We start from the raw sequence: 11,331 nt of genomic DNA on the forward strand, positions 1-11,331 counted from the left end.
CTGCCCCTCCCCCGTTCATGCTCTGTCTCTCTCTGTCCCAAAAATAAATAAAAAACGTTGAAAAAAAATTAAAAAAAAAAAAAAAAAAGAAGTCAGCAACAGGTTTTAAGGAGGGCAGTGATATGAACACATTTGTATTTTAGAAACATTACTGTGGTCAATGATGAGTAGTAAATGAACCAGAGACTGAAAGCAAGAAGAACAGGGAGTCATGCTCCAATTCAGGTCATAGCTAGTGGCAGCCTGTACCGGGAAAGAGGTGGCAGATAAGGGTGATATTAATAATTCTTAACAATCAGTGCTTTAGGGCCACTGGCCAATCAACATGAACACTGGCTGTAACACCCCCTGTGGCTGTGGTGGCCTGTACCAGCCTGCCTGTGTACGTGGCAAAGACTGGATAGATCCTAGAACAATTTAGGGGTTAGTGTTGACAAGCTTGTTTCATTGATTAGATGAAAGTAATGAGAGAGAGAGAGAGAGAGAGAGAGAGACAAGGGCAAGCGTGGTCCTGGCGGAGGGAAGGTGGCACTGTTTAACAAGGTAAGGAGCTCAGCAGGAAGTGTAGTTTGGTGAGAGGGAGGGGGTGTTGAGTTGCATGAGTCAAGCTGAAATTCAAGATGCTTTGAAGGCATGCAAGTGCCTTCAAATTCAAATCCACTGGGCCAGAGTGGAGGGTAGGGGGAGACTGACATGGATATGAGACATGGATTTGGGAGTCATTAGCATAGAGGAATGGCTGTAGAAGCCAGAAGAAGGAACGAGGAGGAGAACAAAGGAGTCAGAAGTGAAGGAGACCATCTAGGCAGAGGAAAAAGAAGTGGGGGGTGGTGAGGAAGGGCGAGGGGAGAGGAAGGGGACAGAGAAGTAGGACAAAAGCCAGGACAATGCATTGCCAAAGAAGCAAGTGGAAGAAAGGGTGTTGGGAAAGAGGAAATGGTCCCATAAATCTAGAGCTGCAGAGAGTTTAAGACAGGGAAGGAGGGAAATACCAGACCAAGAAGGTGGAGCCAACAGTGAGGTTATTGACAAGCTTGGGAAGAGACCTTACAGAGTTGTGGTGGGGGTGGGGCCTGGAAACCAGAGGGTGAGAAAGTGACCCATCCATCGGGGGGTGAGAACACAGAGATAGTGAAGGGAGAAGCTCTTTCAAGGGAAGTTGGGGAGAGAAAAGCAAGTTGTATCTAGAAGGGAATGTGGAGCTGGGGGAGACCTGAGCATGTTTAAATGCTCCCTGCACTCCAGACTTTTTATGCATAGAAGGAAAAGTGAATAAAGAGGCTGAAGACTTTGAGAAGCTGCGAGAAGAGAGGATAGCCCTTGGACAGGAAGAGAACTGCCTCCTCTCTTGCAACTAAGGGGAAGAAGCCAAGGACGATTGCCAAGATAGATGTGAAAGTTACGCGGCAGAAATTGAGGGCGTCACTATCTTGTGCCTTATTTTTTCAGAGCCGCATTGAAGAGAAGCTCAGTCTAGGTGGATGAATCAGCCTTTGGCCCCCATCCCTCCGTTAGAACTGCTCTTGTCAAGGTCACCATGACCTCCAGTGTTGCTGAAGTTTAATCCTTAGCCCTCATCTTACTTATTAGCATCACTTGACACAATTTATCATTTCCCTTTCCCTGAAACGCTGTCTTTCCTAGCTGTACCAGGTATATTTTGTGCATTACTTCAAACTGTCTGGGCCCCACTTCTTCCTCTAACCATTGCTCTGGGGAACAGTTACGTGAAGTTTTCAAGCAGTCTTGTGCACATATGAACCGACCATGTCTTGCCTCTCTTGCTTCCTGCCCTCGGGTTTCTCCAACACCATGGAGTTGGACACCCTACAGAAACCAGGTGGAACTAACACATGCATGATCCAGGAGCGGAAGGGAGTTAACATTCCTTGGAGCGATCTCTGACTAACCAAGGAGAGGAGCCAAAGAGTCGATGCTTTTTCCATTCTTTCCTGAGCAGACACTTTGGAGGTGCATTTCCTAAGGCTTTTGTGAAGCTCCTACTGGATTGAGTCATCCAGAATAGTTTTCCCCTACTCCTCTGTTTTGCTATCCTTATGCCTTACTCCCGCTTCATGGAGTTCACATTCCAAAATAAACCACCTACGATAGGCTTTTTTTTTTTTTTTTAATCAGTTTCTTCTTTAAGGGAGGCTAGGCTAAGATTCTTGATGTAAGGCAGAGGTATAAACAAACCCAAATGCATAAACTAAACAGATATCTTTATAGTTCTGTCCCTTCACAAACAGAACCTGGGTCTAATTTTAAGCAATCTCTTCCGTGGCTGTGAAAGATGTAGGGCTTCCTGATGTGCCAGGGAACCCCTCAGGATCTCACTATATGCCTTAAATTGATAGTTAATGACCCGAGCTTCTTATTTATTCCCCTTTTCCAGATTTCTAAAAGTACTTCACAAAGGCCAGGCCACTCCATAACCTATCTAATTATTATTGGCCCCATAACACTCAAGTGCCACAAATAACTTTCGCCTGTATCTACATCCAGGAGGTTATCACCACCCTACTTACCACAAACAATGGGATTCTTATTCTCATATGGCTAGTGAATGAAATCCAAAATCCTGCCCTGAGGGTCTGCTTCCTAGGGTCCCTCTTGATAACAGGAGTCTTGGCCTGTGTCTTTGAAAGACACACCCGAAACAAAAGCTTATGGTAGGGGGCTTATTTTGAAATGTGATATCCTGGAATCAGGAGTTAGGGAGAAGGATGGAAAAACAGGGGAGGAGGGAAAAATCACTATGGATGACTCAATCCTGTAGGACCTTCATAGAAATCTAATGAAATGTGTCTCCAGACTATTCACTCAGGAAAAACATTTGACTGGAAGAATGATAGGAGATATCCCCGGGGGAGTTGCTAGAGTTACACTCAACGATTTAAAGCTGCAACACTCGTGGTGTCCATTATATCCCTGTGCAAAATGATGGTGTTCCCTTCAGATCCTCTTAACTCTCTCCCTCCTTTGTGCACTCCACCTCACAGATTGGTGTGTTTTTGACTCTAACACCCAGCACTGGAAGTTCTTCCTTGGAGCACGGTCCTGGGGCTACAGAAAGCTGTATTGCCTGCAGGTGATAAGAGCTGGAAATGCCTGAGAGTTTATTTTCTCCACTAAGGTCCCAACTATGGGACAACCGATCTGGAGCTTGGGCCAAATGTAACAAGCCTAATCTCAAGGCACAATCTGAAGTTCACAAAGTAGATGTCTGAAGTTCTGGACCAAGGTCCTGCCTTCGGTGACAGAGAATCGCTTGTAAATTAGCTCCTGGAAGTGATACTTGGTCCTTGGAGAGATTGAGCACTTGACTGTGCTGTGGGACACCAAGGGACTGTGCACATGGAACCGTCCGTCATAATCTAGATCCTGTGTCGTAAGCTAGGTGGGCCTAGTAGCAATCCATTGTATAATGAAATGGTACCCTTGGGATCAGGACAAGTACATTTGGGATCGTGTCTGGAAGACACAAGTATATTGGATAAACGTGGCATTCACCTTTGCTGTACCAACTCCCGTCCTTCAACTCACACCTAGGACAGCAGGGGGTGGAGGAGGGGAATGTATGACCTGTTTTCAGGAAAAAATGCAAGATTAGTTCACACACGGGTTTGCATGATATATCGGAGTTAGCCTAAAGTCCGTGGAGCAGGACAATTCTTCCAGCGGGTACAGCTGTAAGCCGTGTACTTGACTATCCAATTTGTATGGGGGCAGAATTGCCCTGACATATGGATATACACACACTTTTTGGCAGAAGCAAATAGCTTCACTATGTGTCAGGAGTCTCAAATGAGTAAAACCAGAAGATTGGAAGCCCAAAAGTCGGGAAGGGGCATGTGGATGGACCTTGGTCTCACAGCGATGTCCACCGGCTAGAACTCACTGCAGAGGAAAGAGTTGACAGCTGGACTGACAAAAAGCTGGTCCTGTGCCTGCCAGGCAGCTTCTTTATTTGGCCACCTGGTGCTGAGACAAGTCAGTGAAATGGGGATGAGTGGCGGGGGGGGGGGGGGGTGGAGCACAGTGGCAGAAATGGATCCTAAGCACGGGACATGTAGCATAAACTTCCTGTCATCAAGTGTTACCTCGCTACTGCCATTTAAACTTGATATTATCCATCTCTTTTCACTAGCATAGAAGCTCCACGAGTATAGGTATTTTCATCTTTTGTTCATCGTCCACCACCTGGAATGATGCCTTGCATATAATACGGTTTCAACAAATGTTCATTGAATGAATGAGTGACTGACTGAATGAATGATATGATATGATTTGTTTATGCAGCCATCAATATCAAGAGGGCAGTCTGGGTGGGAGAAACAGCTTATGCAGGGACCAGAAGGCAAGAATTTACAGGCATTGCTTAAGGAATAATGATTTTTTTCCTTTAGAATAATTTGACTTGCAGGCTACTTTTTCTACAGAACCTTCAGTAAACCTCATTGTACGACAGCTTACAATCCGAATGTTTTCAAAGGGATGAAGGTAGAATTCAGCCCGTAGGAATTTCGTTTTGGCACATACCAAAACTTTGTCCAACTTCAGAAAGGCTTCCAGAATAACTCCTACCACTCTCTGACAGAACATATGGTGTCATTAGATGGCTGAATTGGACAAAATACCCTGCTATTAAGGGAAACCTATCCTTTTCTTGTATCACTCAACTTAGCTGATACTATTTCTCCAAACACACTGATTATTCACTTCTCCACATTGCCTGGGCTAGCAATTCCTTAGGATACTAATAACAGAACTTTAATAAGGATAATCAAAATAATTTTTAGGGTTAAAAAATTAAACACACAAGAGAAAAATCCAAGCTTCTATAACTTAACTGTTTTCCAGAATCCCCTAGCAGACGATAGATGTGATAAGCCATAGTAAATTCTTTCATGACAGCGTCTGTCAAATGTTCTACGGCCTTGGAACAGATCTGTCTTGTATTTATTTTTACTCAGGGACTACATCTTCGGCATTGTTCAGAAATACCAGGTCAACTTGCATTCCTTAAAGAACTACATTTCTGTCAAAAATTTAGCACACTGGCTCGAGACCCATCATCTGGTAAGAAGCAGATTTTCTGTCCTCTAGGTTGGGTGGTGTTCCTTGAGTGGAGTTTGAGAGCTTGTCGGCCCTCTTGGAGGACGACGGGATTGTTGACCTCCTGTAGCTATGCCTCTGTTGGAGGCTGTGCTTTCAAACTGCCTTCCTCCTCTCTGGGCCCTTCTCCCTACCTGCCCCTCTTGTTTAACTCAGTTAATTAATCCCCAGGGCTCCTGAGATGACTTACCACATCTCCCCTTCCATTCACCTTTTTGCAAGGCAGGAAGTACAAATGAATGTTGGCTAGAATTGATCAATCCCGGGGTTATTTCATGATGTAATTCCAGACCCTTCCAATAGAAAAATGAAGTGGAAGGTTCTGAGGCCTTTAGCAGCCTATTTGAGTCAGAGGTATGGCAAAATAAGACGGAACAAGGATGATAGGTAAGCTTTTAACATTTCTCCAATAGGAAGAAGTGCATCTCATCATTTTTATGGCATGGGATGGACATTATTGCAGCAATAGCATATCTGTGTCTACCACACACGTTCTTATGTACTTTACTTCAAAGGGAAAATGCATGTCACTGTAATGTGCTTATTGGTTGGTATGATTCTCTTTATTTTGGCTAAGGCCCTAAAGAACAAAGGGCCATCCTTCTGTAGCGAGGAGCCGTCAGTGGATCATTCAGCATGGAATAATAATTTCTTTCTGCAGCTAGAGCACTTGTGTGTATTTTCGCTTGGTTACGTAAACTACTTTGGAAATATAAAAGTAATTTGTAAAGGCAAATTGTCCACTGTTGTTGCAAAGCACTCTGTGGGGCAAGCACATAGCTCCTGCTTCCTGCCTAAGCGTTCTGAACAGAGACCTCCAAGATCTCCAACATTTAGATCAATCTGACTTTGTTTGTGGGTTTGGTTTGGCTGTGAGACAAATACCTAACTTTTCGTCTATTCCATTCCTATACCTCACAGACTGGAGGCATTTCTCTTAAGCAATAAATATCCACATAGGGTTTTGTTTATCAGTCAGCTGAACAAATGGAAAGATATTGTTGGTTACTCAGTTACTTATTATTAACTGGCTTTATTGTTAGACATGGAGGATATTGTTAGTCATGGACACACACACACACACACACACACATGTCCATTTTAAAGCTTTAATGCTAGAGGTGAATGTAGGGCTTTTGTAGTTTAATTAATTTATTTTGCAAATGGGGAAATTAACTCCAACAGGATGTAAATTATTTGCCCAATGCGGGGTGCCTGGGTGGCTCAGTCGGTTGAGCAACCGACTTCGGCTCAGGTCATGATCTCACGGTTTGTGAGTTCGAACCCCACGTCGGGCTCTGTGCTGACAGCTCAGAGCCTGGAGCCTGCTTCAGATTCTGTGTCTCCCTCTCTCTCTGCTCCTCCCCCACTCATGCTCTCTCTCTGTCTCAGAAATAAATAAACATTAAAAAAATTTTTTTTTAAATTATTTGCCCAATGCTTTAGAACTAATTGGCCATAAGGTCAGAATTAGGACCCAGGCTTCCAGACTCCAGTAGTGTTTTTCTCCAATCTATGGGCAGGGAAAATGGAAACCATGACCTCGGATGACTTAATTCTTCAGAGAGCCTTCTTACATCATGATGTTATTAGGCCAATAAAGATACAAGCATTCGTTCTTATTATTGCCTCTCCTTTTTTCATCTCTGCTTTTGGATGTATCTAAGTAAATGTCCTCAGGACAGCCATCAGATTGTGGCTCCCTTCTTAGATATTGGTAGTAACAGCATTCAAGGTTAAGAATTTAAGGTATATGAGATCCAGAAATATTCCTCCGGTAAGAGACTTTTGTAAGAAAACACAATGATTTTTGATGTAATAACTGTTAACATGGCTGTTATCAAACTTGACAACACACTAGTAAAATTTCTACCTAACCATATCATCCAGATATTCAGTCTTCTTTGCAGAACAGGGCACATTTGTATCCATTTTGGTCATTTCAGAAACATCAATAATTCTGAGTGTAACCATGCTCAGTTTCCCTCAGAAAGTTGATAGGTATTTAAAGGCTGGGAAACATTGGGGGGTGGGGGAAACGGAGGCCATCCTCAGAGCTTAAGTGTAAACTTGACGGAGAGACAGAAAGAATATTAGGATAGATGCCAGAAAGTTAAAGGAGAGGACATGGGTGTGCAGACATTATTGTCCTTCGTCAACCATCACGTTGAGTCTACTTATCAAAAGTAAAAGAGCGGGGCACCTGGGTGGCTTAGTCAGTTGAGCGTCTTGATTTTGACTCAGGTCATGATCTCACAGTTGTGGGATGGAGTCCCGCATCTGGCTAGGCACTGAAGGTGGAGACTGCTTGGGATCCTCTCTCTCCCTCTCTCTCTGCCCCTTCCCCACGCGCACGTGCTCTCTCTTTCAATATACATAAACAAGCATTCAAAAAAAAATTGAAGAGAAGGGCCATCTACATTCAAGGAATATTCTATCCTTAAACTTCAAGAGGGGCGCCTGGGTGGCTCAGTTGGTTAAGTGTCCAACTTCCAACTTCGGCTCAGGTCATGATCTCACAGTGTGTGAGTTCGAGTCCCGCGTTGGGATCTGTGCTGACAGCTCAGAGCCTGGAACCTGCTTCGGATGCTGTGTCTCCCTGTCTCTCTGCCTTTCTGCTTGCACTCTGTGTCTCTCTCTAAATAAATAAATAAACAACAACAACAACAACAGACTTCAAGAAATAAAATATATGGTGGTTGTGAATTTAAAGATCTTGGTGGCTATGTTCTCAGATGGTATTAGTTTTGTTCATACTAGGCTATCTTTGTGATTGCTGGGAACTTTCCAGAAAATGTAGTATTTAGGAATTTCAGTAGGTCTTATCTATTTTCTCATGAAAGAGCAGATTATGGTTATTTCTTCAGGCATGTATGTTACATCCTTCTAAAAATAAACTACAGAATTTCCTGTTATGTAAAACATATATATTAAAAAGGGAGAAAAATCCTTTTTCCAGCTAACATTTTTCTGCTTAAACTTGTATTTTTTCCTAGGCATTCATTCCTTTATTTATATACTAATTAATTCCCCCAAAAAAGACAGTTTACCATCGAACTATGCTCTTCTTTAGCAATAGTTAAATCTCTAGTTTATGAAAACCAGAACTTATATAATCAGGCAAGAATATGTAACAAACCAGAAAGACTGATGTGAGTTAGAGTTTGGAACTAGTTTTGGAGATAGTTTTATCAGAACATCTAGAGCACATTTTAGCACAAGACTCTAACTCCCGTTTTGTGAACGGAGAGGCACTCCACGTGTCATTAATTTTCCTGAAAGACATTTTTGCCCTAAAATTTATTTCTCTACCTCTCCGCTTTTTCCAACAGGTTCAAGATGCTGACTTTGTCAATAGTGTGGGGCCTGAGAATCTGCCTTATAAGAGAGCACCCTGGACATTTCTAAACCAGGCTGCAGAGAGACAGGCACTCCCCAAGGGAAATAGTCTCCTAACTCTTCTCCTCAAAAAAAAAAAAAAAAAGTAAAATAAAAACAAAACTTTTCAATGTCACTGAGTTGTGAATGATTTTTTCTGTTAAAAGAAGAAAAGCCCTATAATCGAGCACAAGAAAAGTGCCTACGTAGTAGTTTATACACAGACAAAGCAGCTGGTTGAAAATCAACACTTCAGCTCTTTCGTCTACATAGAGCCAAAATGCCAGTTCGCTTTACCGATGTCTTCGATGATTTGACTTTTTCCTACAACGTTTACTGAGCTAACAAACTAGACACAGATTTATATATATGGTGGAAAGATTCTCCTGAAAGTGGGCACCATTACGTTAGATGACACAGTCCCGTGGTAGACCAGAAGGTCGCGTTATACGGAGAGGCTGCTTGAATTGGTCCTTCGAGATCCTGATGCATCATTTACACCTACAAAAAGTTGTATGCATCTGAACATCAGACGCAGACTTTCTTGCCATTTTGGAGAATTGCTTTAAAATGTTCTCAATAATTGCTATTTTGTAATATTTTTTCCAGAGTATGCTGTAAAATCCTTCAGAAAGAGGTAAGGTGATGGGACGCGTCTGCTCCCGGTGCCTGGCCCTCAGGCCCTTTGGGCCGCCCCCTGACCAGAGCCTCAGGGTCGAGACCCACAGTAGTGCTGGTAGCCGGTAGGGAAGAGGAAGTGTCTTCAGACCCGGCTCCCTCATACACTTCTTGGACTCAGCTCATCATCCTTTTGTCCTATCTCTTAGGGACTTGGTCACCTAGTTCCATCCACTTCACCTCTGACTTAGAAATCCCGAGAATGTGATTTCAGGACATTTGTGGTTTCAGACATCCTTGTCTGTCACCTTGACCACTCAGGTCACTGTAGCCTGTTCCTAGAAAAGCCATTTGGACACCATGGGATATTAACACGCATGACAACAATGACGACGGTGACGATGCTAGCATCAGCAACAATAGGGAGGTAGAAATAGCTCACAGCATGTTTACAGTGTGTCTGATGCGTGCGTAATACACACACGTATATTACCTCATTTAATTCTTACAACAACCACGTGAGGCTGATTTTAGAATCCCCATCTTACAGATGATGCAAATGAAGCACGGGCAGATTAAGAAACTTGCCCAAGATTAAGTAAGTAGTGAGCAGCAGAGTCAGGGTTTGAACCAAGAGAATGTTGTTCTAGAATCCATGCTGTTACTCACTTCCCTGTGCTGCCGTAAGCTAATCTTAAATTGACTAATAATAAATAGACCTTACATTTGTGTAGCTAGAAGCATTAATTTCATATGATCTTCACAAGAGGTATGAAATGGCTATAATGATCGCAGTCTTAAAGCAAGAATACCACAAAATACTGTAACTATTTCATGCTGCCCTGTGGTGAGAAACCGTGTAAATATTTAATTACTTATGTTGATATTCTTTCTACATCGAAGGAAACTTTTCCCCCAGTCCTGAGATGTTAATAGGTACAAAGATTTTTCCATTTGTCTCTTTGATTTTGTTTGATGATAGCTTTAAAATTATTGTTTCAAAGCCCTCTAAGGTAATCCAGTAGAAAGAGTAAGCTTACTTTTTCAGGAAAACTAAAGGCCATTCAGTTCCTTCAAAGAAATTTGGGACAGATGTGTTTTTTCTTCATCTTCTTCAATGAACCCAGAGGAAGAAAAATGTATTTTATTTCTTGTGAAATGCACTTTACTGTTCATCTCTGTATGTGGGACTGTCAAAGTTTATAAGTTTGGCAGTGTTCTAACATGGCCGTTCTGTTCTCCTTTAGAAACTTATTAAATCTATATTTATTATGAAAACCAGAACATGGCAGAAGTTTTTTTTCATCTTTTGACATTTACTTGTTGGTTAGTGTTTTTAAGTCATGCTAGATCTCAAACCAGAATGACAAAACATCCAAGACTTAAGTGTTTCCAAAGCTTATTTGAAGAGGGGGGAGGCATGATGAATGACGATGCCCGACACTTCTGTGCAATGTTTCATCTGAGAATTGACAGTGATGTGAGAGCCGTGAACTAACTCCTTTAGGTTGACGTAGGTTTTTCAGAAGGGGAAAACGAATGGATTACCCTTTTGTCAAGGTTTCGTCCAAAACAATGTTGCTAACTTACAACACGTAAACTCCGTGGGATTTTTAGAAGTTTGGATGTGGTCTAGGTTGGAGACAGGTGAGCAGACTGGATGGCATTTCCCGTTTCCTCTTGGATCTAGGATCCTGAGATTTTTTTTTTCCCCAGGTCATTTCTTGGAACTCATGAAGCCCAGCTGGTCTGCCAACACCACCCATTCCAATCTCCCTTGAGTTATCAGGCAGGCCCCCCCAAGCTCCAATTTTAATATCCCAGCTTTGCCTGATGCTCTAGATATTTGAAAGAGGTTGGGAGTTGACATTAGCTGTGTCCTAGTGCATTGGAGAAGTTATTCTATTATCTTCAACTTATACTGGATGATTGGGTTTAACCGCCTCTAAGAGGGTTTGGGGAGGTTTTAGCTTCATTCCCTTGTGATCACCGATGGCATTTTTTTCATTAACTAAGAAGCTTTTCAGGTTAGAGGAAATGGCTAATCATGTCATTTCTATTTGGGGCTCATTTTAACTTACTTCTTATTCAAAAATCCACCTTTAAATAAAGTGATTCAAGAATCATAATTATTTATACAAAATACGTATGTTAACCCAGTCATAGTAATGAGTGGAAGATGAGATTTAAAATGTATTCCCTACCTTCACATGGAAT

General features: G+C 42.3%; 1 long non-coding RNA gene across 1 annotated transcript; it reads left to right on the plus strand.

The window, feature by feature from the left end:
- The first annotated feature begins 395 nt into the window (after positions 1–395).
- On the plus strand, positions 396–8,607 carry LOC147576190 (uncharacterized). Its single transcript, XR_015242025.1, has 3 exons — positions 396–543; positions 4,977–5,082; positions 8,451–8,607. It is a non-coding gene; the product is annotated as an uncharacterized LOC147576190 (long non-coding RNA).
- Positions 8,608–11,331: the final 2,724 nt, after the last annotated feature.

The sequence above is a fragment of the Puma concolor genome, chromosome D2 (assembly GCF_028749965.1).
Source record: "Puma concolor isolate L17-30 chromosome D2, mPumCon1.1.hap2, whole genome shotgun sequence".
NCBI lineage: Eukaryota > Metazoa > Chordata > Mammalia > Carnivora > Felidae > Puma > Puma concolor.